General features: G+C 37.6%; 1 long non-coding RNA gene across 2 annotated transcripts in view; it reads left to right on the top strand.

Moving 5' to 3' along the window:
• The first annotated feature begins 1295 nt into the window (after positions 1 to 1295).
• The window catches only part of LOC112642909 (uncharacterized), an 86679-nt gene continuing 63582 nt past the window's right edge, over positions 1296 to 24392 (top strand). Inside the window, exons 1-3 of one of the 2 annotated variants that reach the window (XR_007409219.1) lie at positions 1296 to 1368; positions 21096 to 21138; positions 22648 to 22744. This is a non-coding gene — a long non-coding RNA (uncharacterized LOC112642909). Of the gene's footprint in view, positions 1429 to 21095; positions 21139 to 22647; positions 22745 to 24392 lie in introns of both variants that reach the window. The other variant, XR_007409218.1, reaches the window with a different exon arrangement.

The following is a 24392-nucleotide window of genomic DNA, read 5'->3' as shown; positions in this document are numbered from 1 at the left end:
GTCTCTCATGAATAAATAAATACAATCTTAAAAAAAAACTTCAATAAATGAGAGGTCCTTATAAGTAGGATCATAGAGGAGAGAAACAAGAAGGTGGGTGGCATAGCTTCAAAGGAATTGTGAGTTTTCAAAGCTTTTGGAGTAATAAATGGTTTAGAAACAGCAGTATGGATCAAAAAGGACACCTTTCAGGTGTTTAGGCTTCTTTCCTGTCCCTGAGACAGCTGCAGAGAACAATTTCAGATTAACACAGGGGAAAAGGGGCATTCAGAGAAGAGTGTGAGTGAGTTTTTCATAGATCTGGAGTTTCAGAAGGCACAGTGAGTGGGTGAGAAAGGGAGAGGAAGGGGTTAGTTGGGACATGTAACATAACTATCAATATTGTGGACACTGAATGTCTTGGGAAATGTGGGTTTTCGGTAGTGATTATCTATTCTCTTCTGAGACCTACTGTGATGAAAAACACAAATGTGTCATTGGCCCGACTGTTAGACTCTGACATACCTACAAAGAAAATTTATGTAAAAACCATGCTGTGACATGGAAGACTTGTGTATGGCTCAAAATGTTTGCAGTATTATTTGTACTTGTGTGTATCATGAAATGCTTGATGATAAAATCTTAGTCTCACAACACTCCTTCTTTCCCATGGGGTATCAGTTTTTAGATTGGGCTCAATTTGGAAATTTCTCTTCCCACCAAGAGAAGTTGGGCTAAAACTCTGAGAATGAAATTTTCAAGTTAGAATAGAAAGCACATTTCTAGTAGCTGGTTATAGACATTTTTAAAGATTCTATTGCAGAGGGCAAAATATCTACCTAGAAACAGTGGGATATAACTCTGTTATTTTGTCTGAATTCTGAATGATTGTAGACATGTATCCTGTATTAGCTCTCTCATATAAGAAATTGGCCCAACACATGCTTGGATGGGGAAAGGACAGCATGGGGTCAAGAAAAAAAAAAGAAAAGGAAAATAAGAGAAAGAAGTAAAGAGAGGTAAGAGGCTAGGGGCTTCATTAATTCTTGTGAGGGAATTTAATATTAGAATCTCATTATTTATAGTTTTTATATAATTATGCTAACACATATACAAAAACGTTTTAAGTTTCAATTTCATAATGTTGGGTTCAGTTATTCTCAACCACTTTTTGCTTTTCTTCCCCCTAGATTCCCAGGTCAAAGAATATCTTCCGGTACTGTTAAATATAGATATCTGGACTGAATTGAACTTATATGACAATTGCAGTCAAGATTCTGGAACTCAGAATGGGCAAACCAGGTAAGCCGTGCCAATTTTAGAATGTTGTTTTAATAAGGCTTATTCCTGTCTGGGTCGGCTGCATTTTACATATGCAATCACTAGGCTGTGAGTATGAAGAGTTATTGCCATGACAACCAGGACTGACTGACTTATCTTTCAGAAATGGTAACAATTCAGCATGTTTGTAGATGATACCTGTGGTTCTCAATGACTTTCTAGAAGGTCATACAGTTTTGGCAGTGGTTCTCAGTGGAAAGACCACTCATAAGAAAAAATGTGAGTTAAGTTCTAGTCATGCCTCTCCATGAGCCAAACGTGGAACCTCAGGCAAATCTACTGGGGCCTCAGTTTCTTCATCCATTTAATAGGAAACTGTAGGCTGGATTATTTAGTCTTTAAGGTTTACAGTTTTAAATTTCTCTCATGCCATAGATTTATATATTATGAGCATGTAGAGTAAGACAATGTATCTACTCACTCTATAGTCATGTAAATATTCTGTGAACTCTTTTTTCATCTTACCTTCAGAACTGGCAACCTTCTCTCCTGATTTTTTTTCTCTCCTGATTTTGATTAAAAAAGAACAATTCCAAACTCTTGGAGGTTAAAAATAATTTCACGAGTAACGATGAATCTAAACATTTTTTGAGCGATAGATGCTTTATTGGGCTGCAAGGATGATTTTTTTCAAGGTAATAGACTTGAATGGTTCAACTCATTTGATACACATGTTTACACTGGAATTTTTTAAAACATCAAAGCATGTATTTCAACCAGCAGTTGCTTATTTTGATTATTGTTCACAATGGAAATATGAACTAGCTCTGCTTTGCAAATTTATTCTTTGTTCTGGTTGGTTGTGTGTAGTGACTGGCAATCTATTTTATTTTATATTTATTTATTTTTAAAATTTATTTATTCATGAGAGAGACACAGAGAGAGAGTGAAAGAGAGAGAGAGAGAGAGAGAGGCACATATATAGGCAGAGGGAGCAGCAGACTCCATTCCATGCAGGGAGCCTGACGTGGGACTTCATCCCAGGTGTCCAGGACCACACCCTGGGCTGAAGGTGGCATTAAACCACTGAGCCACCCACCCAGGCTGCCCCAGGCAATCCATTTTAAATATCATTTATATACTAGCTATCTAACTCCTGGTTTTGTGTAATGTAAAGCAAGGTTTCATAATGAACAGTGTTGTCTAAGTGCCCTGCCTCTTCATTATTTTCAAAGCTAACTATGATAGTATGGTTTGCTAGTCAGATGTCCTCATTATTCTAAAATATAGACTGACTCAAGTTTAGATGTTTTCTTGCTCAAAGGACTTCGAGAGAATTTTTCCATAGCACTTAGTCATTGCCCTTTCACAATCCCTCCTCCCCTAGCTTCTAATTAGGCTCCTTGGGTAACTGGAATTATCCTTTCCTTGGAGTGAATACCAACTTGTTGGTTGCTTGGTATGGAGACCAAAATATGAACTTGCTTCTTTTGGTCCATATTGCTGTTGTGCCTTTGGCAGGTGACGTTGATTCAGATTTGTCTTCTTACGTTGGTCCTTCTTATCTGTTCACTCTTTCATCTTTATTTCCTGTTCTCTCTTCCCTGCTATTTCCTTAATCTAACACCTTTTATCAGGTCTTCCAATATTTCCCTCCCCATTCCCTTAAATATTCCTAGACTGTCATGTGAATTTATGTGCTTGCCTTTATTCTCATTTGACTTACAAGCTCACTCTTTCATAACCATGGCAGGCTTCACGGGCATGAGACCTGTGCAGTTACATGGACCCCACACTGAGAAGACCTCATCTCATGCTTGGTTTACTGCTCTGCTGTTGCCATCTTGAAATTTGTAATAAGCTTTAAACAAGGACCTCTGCCTGTTTTATTTGCAATAGGCCCCACAAATTACATAGCTGTTGCTGATTGTAGCTATTTTTTTCCCTTTCTAGTTGGGTAAGTGGTTTTGTTTTAGTTCATCTCTTTTTCATTTCTCATCATGTTTTTTTTATTTATTGCCTTCCTGTGGTACATCATTTTGACTGCTATTTTAATATAGCCATATTTAGCTCTGTTTCTTTCTCACATCCGTCAGGAACATTTAGCATTATATAAAAATAGTATTTGGTCAACGTTTGATTGGCCACCCTGACTAAAGGAGAAGGGAGTGAGAGAATCAATGAAGATTACAATTCATATAGGGAGTAATCATTTTGGAGAACATTGTGTGGTTTTTCACCTTTAGGAGAATTACCTTTTAATTCATGTTTGCTCAGGTTAATTGGTTTGCACTCCCTGAATACACAATAATTGGTGGTTGGGGAGCCTGCTGAGTGGCATAGACTAGCTAACCTGAGGTTAAATATCTCTGCTAATAAAGGAGATGGATTGTTCTTGCATTTTCTGTTTTTAGACATACGAAAAAGGAATTATTTTTTGGTTTTCACAAGTTTACTTGAGGGGGTTAGTAGGATATAAGGCTTTTCTCATAATATTCTAACACCAGTTTTGACAAACCAAATGGCCTATTCTTGCCTTTTTACCTAGTGGCAGAATGAGTCACTTTACTCTGTGATACTGTCTGCCCAGAAGCATTGAAATAGTAATGAAGTCTGATGTGCCTCTAGGTTGACCTAGCTGCCTAGGTGTTAGTTATCTTGGTTTGCTTGTTTTGTTTTGTTTTTAAACACATCTTCTCATATCCCTTATTAGGTGCCAGTTCTAATCACTTTAAAAATGCAAAGTCAATTAATCCTAGGAATTAGGTGCTATTAATTATCCTCATCCTGTATTTGAGGAAACAGAGACACAAATAAATTGTATAATCTTCCCAACGACAAGTCTAACATGAAAATTTGAACCCAGGCAATCTGTCTCAGGTCTGAGTGCCATGCTGCTTTTCTAATGGATGATCTGTTTAATTTTATCTACTCAGACCCTGAGAGCAATGGAAACCTAGATGATTGATGAAATGGAATCTTAACATAGTAAAGGACTTCCTATTTCTTTAACTTCTCTTCAGTTGGCAATATATAATAATAAGTAAGGGAATGTGTAAAAAAAACCCAGGCAGACCTAGATATTAAAAGTGCATATGACTCTAAAGCAGATATATATGAGATGCCGTTCTGGATCCTACTGAGATGAATACTTGACAGTGTATTCCTGGGAACTAACATTAGAGAGATGCTTCACTAACTGTCACAATCCCTTTTGGAAACTTGTGATCACAGCTGGCGACATTGCTGACATCTTTTATCTGTTTCCATACTTTTTCTTTTGGCTAGACATTATAGAGTGTGGAGTTAGATGGCCAATCAATGTGCTGCATCAGAATCAATAGATCTCAGTAAGCATTCCATTAGGCCCAGGAGCCTTTCCATTTCTCAGTCCTGTCTAGGTTTTGCACACTCTTTCATGAAAAAAGAGAGTTTGGGGATTATTTTCTCTACCTGTAGCTTCTCATGGACAAATGCATCCCCTATTATTGTAGAAATCTAGTCAATAAAGCTGTCAGAATTTAAAAAATATTGACAGTAGAGCCAAGTTCAGTGTGCTTAACCTCTGTAGTAAGTTCTGGGTGTAAAATATAAGAGAGGGAAATGATATTTATAGGAAAGTGCCTTGAAGTTTAAAAATAAGTTAAAAAATGTTAGTTGGTAGAAAAGAATCCCTGACTTGAAGTTGGCGAGTTTGGTTTTTGACTTGGTTCGGCCACTAAGAATACTGTGCAGTTAATGAAATCCCTGCAAAATGATAGTTGATCTGATAACTTTTTAGTGTTCATAATGCTCCCAATACTAATTTTTTTTACTTTAAATGAGTTTTATTCTCACAAATTCATTTCAATCCTAGGGGGATAGGAATATATAGAATTTATGTGATCCAAATGAGAAACGGCATATGGCTATTGTTATTATGATCTCTAGCCTTCCTTTTTATGGCACATAAATACCTCTTCTTGCTACTTGCCCTCTCTCACAGTCCGCCCCCCTCCCTGCTGATAGCAAGTCAGAACCCATATGACAACTTTGTGTGTATTTTAGAACTTAAGAAAATTTTCACTGAGTTATCTCTTTAGGCAGATAGGGCTACTGTGGTTAGCTTTACCTTCTACACATCTTAATTTCTCTCTTAGAATCCTAGAAATTATGCCCACTTCAAATAACACTTTCATACATAAATCAGGTTAATGCTAGCATCTGTAATGGATGAATGTCAAGCCTCAAGTTACTTTATACAAATTGGGTATTCTTGACCAACTGGTAGCTTTGTTTCAAGCTTTTTTTTGTTTCAAGCTTTGCCTTTATTTTTTTTTTTTTTTTTTTTTTTTTTTTTTTTTTTATTTTTTTTTTTTTTTTTTTTTTTTAAGCTTTGCCTTTAGAAGGCATCAGAAGCACCTGAAAGAAGTATTAAACCCAAGACTGGTTGATGTCTCAGAGTTTCTGGTTCAGTTGGTCTGGAATGGGCCCAAAAATGTGCATTTCTAATAAATTCCCAGGAGATGCTGATGCTGTTGATTCAGGGACAATGCTTTGGAGACCACTCAGCTGGTGTGTGTTCTTAACACATAACATATGGACTATATTTCTTGAGGATTTCTAATCTTTACTTGAGAGAGAGGAGAGAAGGGTAATTGATGGAGAGAAGGGTAATCAATGGAGGAGCAGGAAACCTGACTTGTAAGGAAGTGAGGGCTCCGAGTTCTGGCATTGCCTCTGTTCAGCTGCGTGACCCTTGCAAGTAACTTCATCTCTCTGAACCTTATTTTCCTGTTGGTAAAATGGGAATATGCTAATACCGGTCCTGTGTAAAACAAGGCAGTTGAAATCAATTGAGATGAATATGGGGTGACACAATTATCTTAAAAGTGGATATCTCCTTTCCCCTTTGGATAAGAACCATCTTTTGAAAGGAAAATATCTTGACAGTTTACTTGGGGGTGGCGGTCCAAGGTCTGAAAGAAGAAAAAGGAAAGTAAAACTGCTCTGAAAGAGAAATACCTGGGAGCTTGGAAGAAGCCAACACCCACAGAGGAGAGAGGGAACTAAGTTAAAAAGGGCAGCAGTTTACCAAAGCATCTTTTAGGCAGTGATAGCTACTGTTCATTTGTCAGTTGTTTGTGTTTCTGGACATAAAGCTTCTCTGTCTTCCTGAACTTTCGGTAAAATTGTGGTTTTGTTGGTGAAAATCAGTGAAGAGAAAGTGAGTTCTGTGTCTGGCTCAGTTTGGAGCAGAGACAAGAGGATGCCTAGGGTATATGAGCAAGGCACGAAAGCAACGAACACATGGAAGCAGGATCTCTGAGCTGGAATTCATCACTGAAACCTTAGCCCCTGAAAATGTGGTAAAGGCTCAACCTATGAAATTTCATGAGATTAACGGTATCAGACATGTGTGTAGGAAAGGCCTAACGTGAATGCTGCAAATATATGATTAATTGTTCTTAGACATACCAAAGGACATAGAAAATGATGACATTTATAGTGGTATTGCTTAAATTTTCAGTGTCTTCTTATTTATTCATTCATATATTATTTGCATTATTATGCTTTCCATTATACTTTCATTGGGCTTTTAAATTTTATTTTAAGTTTAGGTGTGGATGCATCTTCTAAAAACTACAAAATTACCCAAACAGAACAGATTGAATTTCAAGGTTAGGAAGTTTTTCTAATAATAATTTATGGTCCAGGTATTATGTGATGAAGTAAGGTATTGTGCATGTAGGTATCACCCTGAGACTATGTTTGCCAAATGTTGGATCAAAAATTGGGAAAAACTTTTCTAGCTTTAGTTGGAAGTCTGCTTAGAATGTATTAATGATTATTTCTAAAGAATGGTGCATATACTCAGGTATTTTTTAGCAAAATGGTTTGATTTGGAGAGATTTTGTCTCATGCAAGATTGTCCATTTCCTTCTGAAATTTTAAGAATAGACTGTCCCTTAATTTCTATGAACATTATAACACCTATCATGAAATAATTTACGAAAGACTGTAAATTTTGCATTTTCACCTTTGAGAGTTATTTTTCCCCCAAGCCTCTCTTTTTTGGAGTATTTGCAAAGCTCTGCAAATGACAAGCACATCCACAATGCAAAGAATAATCTTTCTGTTGGGCTGTTCCTGGGGTAGTGATTAGCAGTATCTTCACTGAATATTTAACTTCCTCAAAATTGCTTATCTGTGCTGTGGATCAGTGAAAGATCTGGGTGAGCTGTCACTACTTTACATAATTAAGTTTTTCTTGCCAAAAAAAAAAAGTAACAAAATATGGAGTGAAAGAAGCCTAAGGTTGGGCTTTTAAAACATTTTCTCTTTATGTTACTTCCCCATTTAAAATAACCCGAAACAAAAGCAAAATAGTTGAGACTGAGGAGGAATTTTATGCAGATCAGTGAGGCTGACAGCTCACATTTTCTTGCAAAACCCTTAAGAATCTTCCTCCGCAGACCCCTCCGCAGTGAGTGATAAATAGTAAATGCCATAAAGAAAACAATTTCCCATTGTTCAAAACTGACTGGTTTGGTGTGTGGGTGAGGGGAAGGACAGGGTAGAGGGAAGTTTCATTGTAAGGAAGATAAAGTCAGAGAAAACAACTCAGGTACTGCAATGATAGATAATTCAAGCTTTTCATAGCATTTTAAATTAGTACAAAGTCATAGCACAGGATTTCTGCTTAGTCTCATTTTTCCTGTGCAGAAAATAGGCCCCAGAATGAGAAAGTCATATAATCTGAATGCTTAGATGGAATGTCCAGTCACCAAGAATGTGCGGATGAACACCGACTTTGCTTGTTTAGCTGCTCGCAGTCCCTATTTCCCTCTCATTTGAGTGGGCTAGTGTACCCAGGGGGTTCCCCACCCCTGTATTTATTGAGCTTGCTAATGTCTGGGGGTGTCTTTCCCTGGTTACTGTAATAGGGAAAATTGCATTTGCTTATCTATCACAAATGAAAATCACCTGGGGAATAGAAAGTATTTTCAATTCTGCTACCATTATTTCAGAAGCAATCAAATGCAGAGGAATGAAAGTCAAACATAGAGAAAAATGCTGATAGATTGGGCAATCTGCATGGCTCTCTGGGACCATCATTATTTCCGTGTTCAACAGGAAAATGCACATTTGAAAGATGGTAAATTCCATCGTATGCAATCAATCGTTCATCTATAGCAAAAATAATTGTGGAGGAGGTAGTAGTTTTGAATTGAACTATGTAGCCATCCCTGCTTCTTTGTTTGTTTGTTTGTTTCAAGAGATACTAAATCTTTAACATTATGTGGATATTCCTGCTCCATTAGAACACAGCTCCTAGATGATTTTCAAAAATTTGGTATTCAGTACCAATCACCTGCTAATGAGGAGGTCAAAGTAAATACTGCAGCCACTAAGAGCAAGATACTTGACATTGCCTTTCTTCTAGGGCATTTTGTCCTTTTATTCCAGACTTTAAAAATAGGTTATCTGTCTGCATTTTGTGCATTTTTTCTACCTTTATAATCTGAAGGTGATTTTATTAATACAGTAAATCTTGGTTGACTGATACTTTAGGAAGATGCTTTTTCTGGGTAAACTAAAAGCCTGACATGGCTCTTCCTGATGTTCTTAAATATTTTATTAGCAATGTCTCTCCTCCACCCCCTTCCTATTCATAGTCTCCTTCAGTTTAATGATATAAAGCAGGTGGTGGGGTTGTCAAAACTAGGTTTCCATTAGAAACAATTTCTGAGAAGATGGTGTGTTTTCTTCCTTATTTTTCTCATTATTAGGTGTCTCAGGCTCAAAAGGCTTATATGGCAGTTTGGAGAAATATATATCCCGTTTGAAACCAATGTTCTGAGGGTTTTCAAGCCATGAAAATCAGATATCATAGTTTTTACTTTTTTTTTTTTTTTTTACCTTTTAGAATGTGGATTCTGGGTTTCTCTTTTTCTTCCTAATTCTGACAAAAGCCCTATCTCCAACACCACCTCCCTCTTTTCCCTTTCTGGTACTGGATGGAACAGCATTAGCGAGGGTAGAGTCTTGTCATGATGCTGAGGCAAATTTCCCATCAGTCTTGATGTTTGGAGAAAAGCTGTTTAGTCCCTGACAACATTTTAAATTATTGATGGGTCAGAAATTCTGTCATTCTTATTTGTAACCCTTTTCCCCAAATAAATTGAAGCAGGACATTCAAATTATTATTTAGTGGAGGAAACTACAAATAGCTTTTCCTCCTTTTAGTTTTTTTTGTAAGAGAGAATTAAAGAGAAAAAAGAGAAAGAAAAGTGTCAGGGTATAATGGGGATATGATACTTCAGGATTCCCTTTGTTTGAATGGGACAGCCAGAGAGTTAATAGAAGCAAGGAGAGGGCTTTTCATGGCTTTAGTTAAGCTGACTTTAAAAGTTCCCATTCTCCTTCTTTCAAACCTTTTATTGAATATAATTACACATAGAGGGGGATCCCTGGGTGGCGCAGCGGTTTGGCGCCTGCCTTTGGCCCAGGGCACGATCCTGGAGACCCGGGATCGAATCCCACATCGGGCTCCCGATGCATGGAGCCTGCTTCTCCTTCTGCCTGTGTCTCTGCCTTTCTCTCTCTCTGTAACTATCATAAATAAATAAAAATTAAAAAAAAATTTTTTTAATTACACATAGAAAAAGGCACATATCATAAGGACCTAGCTGGATGCATTTTCACAAATTATCCTACCATGTAATGGGTGTAAACATCCAGTACAAAAAACAGACTTAACAGCACCAGAAGCCCTCCTCATATACCCTTCCTGTTACTACCCCTCACTCCCAAGGGTGACACTACCATCCTACCTTCTAGCAACGCAGCATTTGCTTTGCTTGCTTTTTGTTGTTTAATATGAATGGAATAATACCTATGTACTCTTTAGTTTGGTTTCTTTTACTCAGTATTGTGTCTGTGAGATTCATCTATGTTGTTCCACGTAGCTTTAGATGGCTCATTTATCTGTTACCTTTAAATTATCTTAATTTAGTATTATACCTGTGAATAGCCATTTTCTTAGAGTGTGTATCGAGTGTGGTTAATTAAGAACACGGAATCTGAAACTAGGACATCTGTGCTGAAAATTCAGTTCTGTTTGTTAGACGAATCACCTCGGTTAAGTTACTCAAGCTTTCATTGCCTTAATATTCTTATCTGTAAAATGGGGCTAATGATACTGTCTTCCTTATGGGGTGAGTCTTTAATGAGGTAGATAGTAACTTGAATTAATAAATGAAAAGTTATTTATCAGAGTGCATGGCAAATGGTATGTAGGTGTCAGCTATTGCTAATTCTCCAATTCACACTTCATTTGCCTTCTTCTGTATTGCTTCAATCTCTAACTGACCAAAAGTAGGAAAGAAGTGCCTTTGACAGAAATAAAAGAAGTTCTTGATATCATTTGCCCTTTGCTCCCACTCCATTAATTTTAGACTTAATTACTTACATTTAATTTTCAATGGTTTACTGTTTAATTAAAAACCCTAATTACTCACTGGGAATCTAATAAATAATAAGGTTTAGTATATAGTAATGAAAATTTAGTTTGCTACAGAAACTTAGTTTCTCATAAAATGATACAGAGAAGTATTAGCGATAAGAAACTTCATAATTTATGCTTTAATTCCTTGACCCATTCTTTATAGTTAGTATTGATAACATAGTACTGCCTTTACAGTATTTATATTTGAAGTATTTTATGGGAGGGTAGAGGTGGGGAAGAGGTGGTACCACCATCTGAATGACTGGAAGTGATGGAAAATTTTTCATTCTTCCCTTCCCTTTTCACCCTACTTACCTTCCCCTCACCTTCCATTCACATTTCATTTTGCTCAGATCCAGGATGAGCTGAGAACAATGGTGCAATATCATTTAGTGTAAAAAAACACATTAATAAATACTAAATTATTTATTTCTCCTCCTTTTTCCTCTTTCTTGGTATTTCCCCAACTAGCATCAGACTCGGGAAAGAGAGTTTCATGGACTCGAAAAGTGTTTATGGAAACTGTAGTGATGCTTTTTATAACAAAGGCTTTAGAATGGGACTAGATATTTTATTATTTAAATTGGACATTAAATCTCCTCAGTATATTGCTTGTGTTTTGTTATTCTTAGCAGCTTGAGTCTATAAAAAACTATGCTCTAAATGCCATCAGGTATTGTGTTTTCCTGAGAAAGTATTTCAAGAAAGTTCAGACAAAAATTACACCGTTACTGCCTATTGCCTTAATCTAAAAAATTCTTTGTATTTACCATTTCATTGATATATAATGTATGACACCAGAATTTTTAGAAGACATAGGACAGAGATATTATAAATCTCAAGGGTAACTATCTTTGGAGAAAATCTTGACCAGTTTCTAATATCTGAAATTATAAACAATGCTTCAATATTACAGTGTATCTTGAAATACAAATCACTGAACATTTTGGTCAAAGTAAATAAATAACCGCCCTCGTCTCATGAGCTCCTTCTTATGTCATGAGATAGTAAGTATGCATGTGGAACATGTGATGCTAGTAACCTCGGTTTTGAGTAGGTTTATCTATTAAACAAATTTTCAATATTTGAATAAGTTACATAGAAATAAACCCAAGCAAGGGGAGGAAAAAAATGCAAACTACCATATAATGGTATATACAGATATACATGGGAATTATACAGAGAATTCCCATGATCTTATGGTCCCCATTAGTATTTCAAGATGAAATTTGATTAGTGATATTAAAATCATGTTTTGGGATCATATATTTTTGTTTTTGCTTAACATACTTACCATCATCATCCATTCTTTTCAAAGTTTCTCCTCAGCTAATGTTTATGTACATGTGTTTGGGTAAAGAAAGCAATGTATAGTTTTTCTACACTAGTGGATTAACCCTAAAGGAGTATCACCGGAGTTATTTTAAAGGATTTATGGTAGGATGACCCTGGTTTGCCTGGGATAGTCTAATTTTGGCACTGAAAGTCCCATGTCCTGGGAGGCTCCTCAATCTGGGCAGACTGGGACGGTTGGTCACTCTAATCTTCTTACCCTCAAACATCTCTACCACTAGCCTATCACAGAGCCTGAAATGGATCCTTTAGAGTGAGTACTGTGTTTTCAGGTGTCCCAAGTTAAAATGTAAACATATCAAGATACACACATTAATATTGGTTTTCATTATTTTTTACTGGGTGTATGTTTATAAGCCATGTGGCTTCCACTTTAGATAGCAGAGAGCCAAGCCAGACAGAAGAGTAATTATTCATAGTGAAGTGAAAAGGAAAAGAACAACCATTTGTTAAGAACCTACTATGTGCTAAGGAGTTTGATGGGCTCTTAATAGAAATAGTTCAGGAATAAGGCACTGAGCCTCTGGAGAGGGTATGATATTGGGTTGGAGAGTGGGAAAGATGAAGAGTGAATCCTTTGGAGGAGCAAAGTCATTGCTTACCTGTGGTCAAACATAGGTTTGCTCCTAGGCTCTGCATCTTTCTGGCAACATAACTGCGACCTAAAGTTTTAACTTCCAACACAATTTTCTCATCATTAAAACTGGGATATGATACTTTCCTCATCAGATTTTGTGTTTCGTGAAAATTAGATGAAATGTGTGTAAAATACTTAGGGTAGTGCCTACTACCTAAAAGACAGTATATAAACAGAAGCTGCTACTTCTGTTGCTGTTATTCTATTTGCTCAGGGACACACTGCTCGGAGAGCTGTGGCCTCTAAGTGAATGATATTCGTTGTCATTTTCAAGAGCCTTTGTCTCTTTGACATGTAGGCTATCTGATGCCTTTGCTAGAAACTACTTGGCTTATTGTTGCATATGTGCATATGGTATACAAATAGAGGAAAAAAACACTACAAAAAGCAATTGGATTTGTTTATAAAGTCATAATCACAGGAGCATTGTTTTTCTTCTATGCTCCATTCTGGATCCTGTTCCATTAAGGTTCTCTCAGGCATCAATTCATTGCCTCCAATTTTTACGGGTTTTAAGTTACATTGAAGGTGCTATATAAATGCAAAATAATAAAAAAGGAGAACAATTTTGGGCATTTCCATATCTATGCTATCAAAAGGACTGCAAAAAATTCTTCATTTTCCCTCACATAGCTCTGCCTGAACATTATTTATGGTAGTAGCAAAACAGTCAACATGGAATGAGAATTCATCCAGCTAAGACATCTCAGTTATTCATAGGTGAACCGATGGCCTAAACCATCATTACATTTCACTAGCAACATTCCAGTGATACAGTCATGTAAAATTGAAATTGTAATGAAATGTAACTTTCCATGTATTCATGAATTTAAAAGGAAAGAAAGAATGCTATTTCTTCCAACGGGTGTCAATTTGAAGTTTCTTATTTTTTTTATTTAGATACTACTAAAGATAGTACAGTATCTGTGGCAATGGGAGAACTTTCTTAATCCACTTGTATGCCCCAAATAAGGATCGATGTGAACACTTTAAATTGATCTATAAAGTCCTGATGTAAATATAAAGAGTAGAAAATCACACATTGTCAAGTATGTGAGGTATAGCAAAAAGTAGTTAGCACGATCCCCTCCTGTTACAAGTAAGAAATTTGTTTTGAGACTGCATACACAGATGAGTCACATCTAGGTCTTTTAATTTCAATTCTCTTTCCATTACATGGTTTTGTTTTGTTTCTAAGAAAAACCTCAGCAACTCGTTTTGGAGTAGGGTTCTAAGGAGAGACAGGGGTAATAGAGGTGCCTTCCAAAATGCTCAAAAAGGTCCAATGGTTTTGACTATTTATTTTATATTATGGTTTTCATTTTTGATGATTTAAAAATGCTGGTAAAATATAATCGATATTATCAGGAAGACCATATAAGAGGTTGAGCAAAGTAACTTTGGAATAGTATCCGAAGTACCTAACAATAAGTTCTATTGAACTCTGGTAAAACTTCTAAGGAAGTGATCTGTTACTAATTAATTACCTGGTAACCTATGGGATATAGATTTTTTTTTTTTATAGAAAATAAAGCAGTAAAAACAATGGGTAATTAAGCCTCATTTATTTTTGGTTCCTCACCCTATTTAGTTGAGAGCTTCTCACAGTGAAGTGTCTAGACCACCAGTGTCAAAATCAGTGTAGTGCTTGTTCAAAATGCAGGTTCCCAGGCTGTCAAACTTAATGGATTATAGTCTCTGAGAGATGGGGCTTGAGAATCAGCCTGTTAGTAACTTCCCCAGATGATTCTAAAGTACAGTAATGCTAAAGAACCGTATCTAAGTGTTAGTCTTTTATATTTGATTAATGGTTTGATAAACTAAAAGATAGATGGTCTTATGCATTACTTAGGTTTAGTGGTATTTGAAGAGGTGGCTGTACTAAGTGTTCTTTGAGATCTTTGTATTGTTATACAGAATAAATATTTCATTTTATGTGGGAGCATCTGAAAAGCCTACCACAGAAATTTCTTGGAACACAACGGTTGAGTCTATAAAGTGTGGCACTGTTGAGGTAGTTCTTTCGCATAAACCACTGGGATTTGAATAATGGACATGATGTCTGCTAGAATTCTACAATCAATAGGCTTACCTCAGAGATGGAAAAATGATGCCATCGAGCAGGAATTGGCAAACTTATTTTGTAAAAGGCCAGATAAATATTTTAGGCTTTATGGGTCATACTATCTCTGTTGCAACTATTCAACTCCTCTGTTGTAGTGTGAACACAGCCATAGATTTCATAAGTGGGTGAACATGGCTGCGTTCCATTTATATTTGACTTGATCCCTGTCAGAGAACATTTAATGTATAATTCAATCAATATTTAAAGTAAAAAACCAATAGCACAAGTATTCAATACATTTTGATAATTTGTATTTATATGAGAATATTGATAAGTTAAGTAAAAAAAATATGGATGTGGTGTTTCTTTTACTTTCTGATCTTATTTGTGATCCATTGGCCTTTTTACAAGTAATAAAACAGTGTGGTGGCTTCTAACCATAGCCACAAATTGCCCTGTCACCAACAGGTCAAGTCTGCTTCCACAACACTTTCAATTGGACCTGTGATTTGCTCTGTCCTAAAGAATGCAGCAGAGGTGATGTTCCAGTTCTAACCCTAGGCCTTGGGAAATCTTGAAGCTTCCATTCTTGTTCTAGGAACTAAGATGCAGAATGAAAATCCATGTGGAGAGGGAGCACCAGCTGCCCTTGACATCCCAGCTGCCTCAGTTGAGGCTCACACCAGTGAGTGAACCCAGCTTAGAACAGGCAAGCTCAGTCCAAATTACCAAGTCATAGAATACTGAGTTGGATCATGGTTTTTGTATGTTTTATTATGAAGCAGCAGGTAACATATACAAGGAAGAGCAAGGTAATAAGCTGAGTGTGAAAGGGGGAGGATGTGTTTAAAGTTTGAGAAGTATGAAATGGAGAAGGCATGAGATGGTATATCTCTGTGTTGTAGGGAACTATAGTAGGGCCACTGGAGACTACTAGGAATTCATTTGAGGTGAATGCACTCAAAACAGTTTAAAGTGAGGTCTATCAGAATGGTTACATGTGTTTTGCAGTAATAGTCCAGCTGTGCAGGTGCGGGCAATGAGTAAGTAGAGAATTGGACTGAATGGTGGAGGTGTGTGTGGGTATTTTAGCAGGTGAGCATCATGAAAAGAGAGAGAGGAAAGTGAGATATGAGTGTATGCAAGGGAGTGATTCCAATAATAAATTGGCATAGGGGAAGCTGACTGTGAGCTTCCTTGAGGATCGATGAACTGCTGGACCCTTAGGAGAGGGAGCAAAGAACTGTGAGAAGAGTCAAAGAGGGAATGAGCTGGAAAGATAGCAGCTGGTTGTCAGGGCATGCTAGAATTGAAATTAACTGTAGAGGGTGGGGGATGGTAGTCTTGCAACGATCCTATTTGTTCCAACTGAACCACCTTACCTAGGTTGCCTTCTGGTGCATTTGTATTTAGGGAAGGTGGAAACGAACCAGCAGCCGTTTTGTTTTTATGCTTAAGAATGGGGTGGGTGCTTTTGTAGCTCATGTACATTGTTGCCTGGTGTTGGTTTATCTCATTGCTGTGGGGCTGCATCCAGAAACTGCCAACACAGCACCTCTGGCTTCCTCCTTCAGCAACTCCAACCCCTGAATCAGGTATGTGTTTCACTCCCTCATGAAGGGTGTTTGTCTCCAGCAGAATGCCCAATTTGAGGTTGGATGTGGTGAAAGCCTGACAAGGCTCCAATCTGTCCTTGTGGGTTTTAATTTGGTTTTTCCCCATTTTATATTCAGCTTCCCTTTTAACTGCCTGCCCCGTGGAGTTCAAGTTCCAACACTGGACATGAAGATAATAGCCTTATAGAAGGCGAGTAACAAGCTCCCAATTCTGTTTTACTTATCAGATTTTCAGTGGTTCTGCTTCTGATCGATGCAGAAGGGGTCCCGTTTGTTTTTCGAATTGACAAGCTCTAGGGTATGAACATGTGAGTGGATGGGGATGGGGGAAGTTGCTTCTCTCTCTGCTTCTCCCCCTGCTTGTGCTGTCAAATAAATAAATAAATAAATAAATAAAATCTTAAAAAAAATTATTAGTCTGGTGACTAGAGGGGAATTTGGGATTAACTCCCAGGATAAGGTGAATCTACATAACAGAGAAGGAGGAGGAGTACCAGGTATAGAGTTGAGACCAGCTGAATCCAATGACAGGTGGATGCAGGCATGTTGCTTCAAGGGGGGTGGGGAGATAACAGAATCACTCTCCCAGCCTCTGACCCGCCTGTAAGGTTAGTTAAGCCCTCTGCACTATCCTGTTTCCCAGCTCCTTACAGGTACCAACACGGAGAGCACTCCCCACTAAACCTTCCGCATGTACATCTGTTTCTTGGAGAAACCAACTAATTAACCCCTTTTTGAAATACTGTGTTGTTTTTGCTTCTGGGACATCATGTTCTCTTAAGTCTTGCCCTGCCTCACTAGCTTCTCTTAGAGTTATTTTTGTTTTTTTCCCCTGATCTCTCTGGCTTGTAAACATTAGATCCTTTCTTTTCCTTATGCTTATTTGAAGTGATCTCATCCTGACTCATGGTTTTAAGTACTATATATATATATATATATATATGAGGGACTGAAAGAACTCGGATTGCTATGTCAAGGCTAGGAGCCCACTTCGGAGGTTAACCGTCATGAATTTAAAATGAGATCCGTTGGCAAGGTTGTGTATTTTTTTTCCCCCAGCCATATTCAGTTGTTTGATCATACATAGACATTCATTTACTTATTCATTCAATAAATACTTGTCTAGTTTCTTCTTTGTGTCAGACATTTATCTAGGAGGAAACAGCCGAGACCAAAATAGGCCAAAACCCCTGGCCTTGTGGAATTTATTTTCTGGTAGACAAGATCCATTACTCAGAGGCCCTCAATGGTTAGTGGGTGATACACTAAAATTCTTGGAGCTTTAGTTTCTTAAGTTGTTGACTGGAGAGCATAATTGCCCTCTTGCAGGTATGCTGGGAAGATTAAATGAGATATAAAGCTCTTAGAATCTTGTCCTACATGTGGTTCAACAAGTCATAGTCCTTTTAAAGCAATATCTTAGATCATACCTTCTTAAGCTTCAAAAAGATTTAGTTGCCTCTTATAACTCTGAATTGGGATTTTGAATATCCTTTAACCCATGATATTTATTTTACAGCAATAATAAAAAAGATGAGTTCATTCTATCAATAAATATTTAATGAGCCCTTACTTTGTGCTGGGCACACAGTAACATAGACAGTGCAATTTTTCATTCTCCTTCTCTTGCTGCAGGTGGACGGACTAGTAAATATGCTTTCTACCCTAGAGCTTATGAAAAGAACACCATTCTCGACATTTGATGATTCTTTTTCCTGTAACCGTCCTTGAATAGACAGTTAAGTTGAAAGAAGTTTCTTTTCCTGACTCTCTGGAATTTACACAGTCTGTGCTGCAAATCTTAGCCTTACCCTAATCCTCTCCTCTCCTCCAGAGCCTAAAATCTTAAAGTTAGTATCCCTTCTTGAATGAAATATAATTTAAAATAAGTTTCGCTGTGGTTTTAAGTTTCTCTGGGTGTCTTAGACTAGTATTTTATAATACTAGTTGGTAAACAAACCTGACCTGCTTTGGGGTTAGTCTCTCTTATTTTTTGCATCTACTTCCTCCTCCTGGCTTTCTTTTGGGGATTAATTCTTCATAGATGGTTCTCAGGTCTTAATACCTTCAGATCCCTCCCTTTGTTCTGATTCTTGTCCTTCTCCTGCCTCCCAACTGCGGGTTCTCTCTCTCTATATACTATCTTTTCTACTAGATTTATTTTGCCGCCTGCTTCCTGTCTTCTACTCGGAGTATCCAGTTCCTCCTTGTTCATATTCTTCACCTGCCCCTGGCTGCCTCCCCACCCTCCCACTTTTATTTTTCTTTCTTCTGTCCACCTTCCCTCTCTGTTCCTCTTTTAATTACTGCTTTTAATTAGGGCTACTGTATTGCGGGGGGATAGGATAGTATGAAATATGGACATGAAGGAGCCTCGGGTTTTTACGCTTCAAAGCTTTGTTCTTTTATTTATCTTTGTCCTTTGGATCTGAAGAGTCTGCTTCTACTTAGATTTCCCAGGGGTGTGGATATCCACCTTCTACTCCCTTTGCTCTGTGGAAAGAATCTTAGCTAAAGTCCCCAAAGACTTCTTTATTGCCAGAGGTAAAGGTCATTCCTCCTGAAGATCATGCCACATTTTCAATAGCTCTTCCAGTATCCTCTTAATCTATGTGCTATCCTCCTTTTTACCTTGTTTCTTCTTGCCTTGACCCAAACTGTAATTTGAATACTGACAACGCCCTTCAGCTAGAAGTCAGGATTTCCATATTTATTAACATTCCTGTTTGAAAACAGTATGATTTCCTTTTGGTTTGGCCCTAATTGCTGCTATACGTTAGTCTTTAGGTTTTGTATTGCTTAGTGAGACTATATAATGCTCGTGACTAAAGTCTTCAGGACATTTTGCTGCTGTTTGTGATATTTTATGTTGAGTTTGTGCTTATCTTACAGTAAAATACATGACCGTGTTAGCTTTTAGGGCAGGGCCAGGCCACAGTGCGCATGACGCAGGTTGGTGGTGGTGCAGGGTGTGAGCAGAGAATGAACTGAAATAATTATTCTCTACTGCTTTTTCTTTTCTGCCTGATAATCTGGTTCTGTTCTTTTTTTTTTTTTTTTTCCTCCAGGAGACAAGAGAAAAACAAGGAAAAGGAAAAAAAACTAAATAGAAGGCAGCTGTAGGAGTTTTTCAATTGCTCAGATGAAGAGGATAAATAGATTATAAACAGTTATTGCACATTTTCCTTTCCAATCTCCTACCTTAAAAGATTTCTATGTTTTAGTGCTGGACTCTTCGAAGGGCTTGTTGGCCCAGAAACTACCACCTTCTCACGGAACAAATGTGGTTTATCTCCTTTAAGTGAGATTAAGGACTAAAATTTAGAGTTTTATTTACTAGCTACATAGATAAAAAATAGACTTTAAAGTGTCTGATTGCCTAATTACTTGCTCTGTTAGGTAATGGAGACAGACGGTATAGCTCCAAGATGGTCATATACCTTCCTTATAAAAGTTAGATGTGCATCTTAAGAGTATCTAGAAAGCAGATTTACAATATAGAAGAGAAGGAGCTGTGTATAAATATATTTTTCTTAGCAATGTGTAAATTTATGACAGCTGACAGGATTCTTAATAAGTAGATTTAAGCTGCAGAATTTAAATATTGAGATTTTTTACTATTCAATAATAATAGGATAAGTCAACGTTTAACCAAACCAACGAAGCAGGGAAGAGCTTAAAAGAATTGTTAGCTCTAGTGTGGGTCAGGAGCTGGCAAACTTTTTTCCAGCAGAGTAAGCCATATAGTAAATATTTAAGGCTTTGCAGATCACATGGTTTCTGTTGTAACGACTTATACAACATGTACATTAGTAGGGTTCTTAGAGCGTAGTAAATTTCAGATTTTATCATTAGTATTCTGGTGGCAGCTCATAAAGGCAAACTGCTTGGTTTAAAAACTAAAAGCCACCTTAGGGAGTTTTCATACATCAACTTTTAAATGTGTTGAAAGCCACCTAAATGAATGGGCTGCTCTCTTTAGATTTAGGATTTCCTTAGAAGGGCCATATGGCTCTTCTGTATGCTTCAGATAACTTTTTGAATAAATGAGTGGATTCCTTTTTCTCCTACCCATCAGAATGATCCTCTGTAATCTATGTTACTTTAACACTGAAGGACAAATCAGGAGATTGTACTGTTTCATTTTTATACAAAATATTGTGGTTTTTTATGGTGTCCAGTTCATGGGGGGCTTTTTCTGGTGATGTTTAAAAGGTACACTTCAGTGTTTAACTCACTTGCACTTAAAAATTTTGGAAACAACCTAAGAATGTGATTCACAGATTATGACCCTTAGAGTTCTAATCAAATTTATTTAAATACCCTATGTAAAGCCATTGATTAGAGATTAACCTAATCAAGGGAAAATAAGATTTCTAATTGAACTTGTCAGCTGCTCAACTTTCTGGTGCAGAACAATGCACAGGACTGTAATAAGTGGTGCTATTTGGTAAGGGGAAGGAAATAGAAGCTTAGTTTCCTAGGACATACTTGAAAAGGTATTGTTTTTAAAGATTATATCTGTGTCTACTTACCTAAGTTATTACTCCATGTAATATATATATTTTTTTACTCCATGTAATATTTTAATTAAAATAAAGTTAAAATGTGAAATAAAGTTTAGCATGGTGGTAATTCCATTTTTTACGTGTTATTTTCCCCCCAACCCCACAGGGAAAGTCTACTGCTTTATCATGAGTCTCCAAATCATCCAAATGTAGGTACAATAAAACCACTTCTTACCCTCAAGCCCCAAGCTAGCTACTACTCCCTCTTCCATCCTGGGCTGAGGACTGGGAATTAGGGCTGGTTGGTGCTACAGTGATGTTTGTTACACCACAACCTTTGGTTCTTGAGCGCTGGCTATTTTGCTTGCTTTTCATGGATAAAAATGAAGGTGCAGTGAGGGTTGACTTAAGGGAAGTTATGAAGTACTTGGTGTGGTCTCAACTCCCCTTTGAGTTTTTTCCTCTCAACTGTTCATGGAGTGTTTTCCTCCTCCACCTCCTCCCATTTTCCAAGGTCTTGAATTGAAGAACTAATTCTCTAATAGTAAGGTTTCAAGGTGGCATAGGAGCAAAAAGGTAATGTGGTCACTTGAATTGATGTTAATGTTGCTCATCAACAAGACCAGGTAGGAATGTGGTCTTATGTTTAGACTAGTATGAAAAGTCCAATCTATATTAAAACTATAGATTCACAAACATTTTGACTGATAATAAGGTTTTTTGATAAAGAATTTGTATATTATATTATCATTCAACACAGCCTCCATGATCATAGTTGAATTAGAATAATTAGACATACCCTCGTTGATCTAAACTTAGTCTCCTAAATAGAGAAATACCTTAATTGATTTAAATGAGAAGATGGTAATAATGAGTTTTAGAAAAGCGTAATGAAGCATCTGCAAAACACTTAGGAGTACAAATAACGGGCTAAATAATAACACTGTATCTTAATGGTGCTAGGTATATATTATAAAAAGATTTGACCAAAAAATGAGAGAGAATGTTTTATAGTTCTGTTATCTTAATGGAAACCACTTACAGCAAATGACTACAATTTGCATTTTGGTCCCAATGCTGTAAAGTGACTTACCAAGAAGTAAGAATGCATTATTTCTCTTAAAAACTCAGTTTTTGTATTTATGTTGTAAGCAGCCCACAAACTTTCAAGCAACAAATGTACAAATTGAAGGGAAAGAAATCATTTTATTTTTCTGGAGAAAATCTAAATAACAAATTCTCAAAAATGCAGATACGTCACCACTTACACACCTCGATCCTTTCCTCATGCAGTTTCTTTTCTTCCTGGGCCCTAATGAAGAAAAACTGAAAAAAGAGAACCAGATATTTTTCTTAGAATCTTAAATGCCAAGGCAGATAAAAAGTATTAAATAATATCTAAATGATATCATACTAGACAGTATTCCATGAGGGGAAAATGGTAGGTCAAACATAGTGCTGGTCTTAAAATATATACAAAAGTAAGTAACTATACAAGTTAAATAATATAACTTAACAGCTAAAGGCAACAGAAGAAATGCCTTTGGGCAGTTGTAATTTGTGATGAGCAGTCAACTGAAATCTACAGATAATTTTTTTCTTTTTCTTCTTTTCTTTTCTTTTCTTTTCTTTTCTTTTCTTTTCTTTTCTTTTCTTTTCTTTTTTTTCTTCTTCTTTTCTTTTCTTTTCTTCTTCTTTTCTTTTCTTTTTTTTAACAGATAATTTCTTACCAGAATTCTTGTGGCTGGGCCTTTCAGATGTGAATTCCCCAATGTGAGAACCTTTAAATCCTTGCATTATGTGGGATACTAGAAGGTAAGGTTTGTGTTTTTCTGTAAAAGCAGGCTTCTCCATATCCTGCTGCTCAGTGGCTGAATGAAGCTTCTGTTGTTTTGATAGATGCAGGAGGTTGGTTTTAATCCTTTAGGACTTTTCATGTTATTTATTTGATATCCAGGTATTGTAGGAATTCCTAGGCCACCCCTGCTCACCCTGTCCCCAGCATTTTATTGACACCTTTAGCCCCTTGGGCAGCATCAGCATGGTTTCCCAGAGTGCTGGGGCCTTCTGCTATCACTGATGCCCCACAGGGGCTGAGGAGGCCTTCCAGGCCCCTGGGAGGTGGGCAGTGGGCATCCAGACCCCTCCCCAGGGCGCAGGAAGAGAGGTTGGCCTGGGGCAGAGGGGAGGCAGGGCTTCTTAGTTGAGCACATGGTGAGGACAGTGAGGGGCATGGGGTCACTGCCACGTGTTAGTTGCTCTGGGGGGAAGTGGCCCCACCTCGGGCCAGAAGAGGCTCCAGGAGAGGTGCGATCTGAGCCAGCGTGCCCATGAAGGCCCAGAAATGCAATGTGTGTGATGGGATGCTTACCAGGTACTGGAGGAAGTCAGCTGAGGCCTGGAGCACCCCCATCCTGCCACCCACTCGCAGCTGCCTTGTTGGAGCCCAGGCTTGGGAGAATCTGATGTGCGGCTGCTGCTCGGGGGCAGCCCAGTGCTGCCAGGGGCAGGTGTCAGGCCCAGAGTTCCACCACTCTTGAGGGTGGAAATCCCTGTTGCCAGATGGAACTAGGCCTTGGCCCTCAGGAACCAGTGGAAGAGTCAAGATGAGGTGGTCAGGGATTTCCAGCTTCAGGAGGCCCTCAGTGATGTGTGAATAGTCCATATTCTTGAAGGGCTCCATGGAGGGGAGATTAGCTGGTTGGGTTTTTCTTTTCCTGTTTCTTGGTAGCATGGCCTGATTTGTCTTTGTAAGATTACACTTTGTTTGCCATCGGTCCATCTGGCCTGGGTGGGACAGGTCTGCCTACAACTCCTGCCTTGTCTAAATCCAAGTTCTCCCTGAATCCCTGGTGGTATCAGGAAAAGGTGCCCTCTTTCCCCTGGGCTTGCTGAACTGGTAATCTGTGAGCTTGAAGTTGTCGTTCCTCTTATTCTCCCCTTGTCGGAAAGGTCTCCTTAAGGATGGTGAATGCAGTGGCGAGATGAGAGGTACCAAGGCTCCTGGCGTGTGGATGCTAGACTGACCCACTCCTGCATTTCTAAATAAAGAGTAAACACATTTTCTTTTAAAATAATCTGGTGTTTAAGCTATACGGTTTCTGTCCCGTGCAGTTTCTCCATTTTATAGCCCTTTCCTTAAAGGTATAAGGTGGAAATTAAACTCTTATTCTGTGAATTTTTATCTTGATGTCCTACAGGAGACAGATATAATCTTAAATCTTGAACTCATGTGAGTTGTGTGGAATTTTAGATAAATTCAAGACTATTTGAATTTTTTCAAATATTTATATATGGAGTAATTGTGAATTGATGGGTTTTGTGCTTCCTACTCAGAAGTGGCAGTTTTGTTCAAAACTCATCACATGCTGTAATTCAGTTCTAATTCTAATAAGCTTATAGTTTCTAGTTACATGTCTTAAATCTTTTCTCACCAACCTCACTATAAACTATTGTGAACAAA

Source organism: Canis lupus, chromosome 38 (assembly GCF_003254725.2).
Source record: "Canis lupus dingo isolate Sandy chromosome 38, ASM325472v2, whole genome shotgun sequence".
Lineage (NCBI taxonomy): Eukaryota > Metazoa > Chordata > Mammalia > Carnivora > Canidae > Canis > Canis lupus.
Note: the sequence above shows the minus strand (reverse complement) of the source record. Positions and strands in the feature narration are given on the sequence as shown.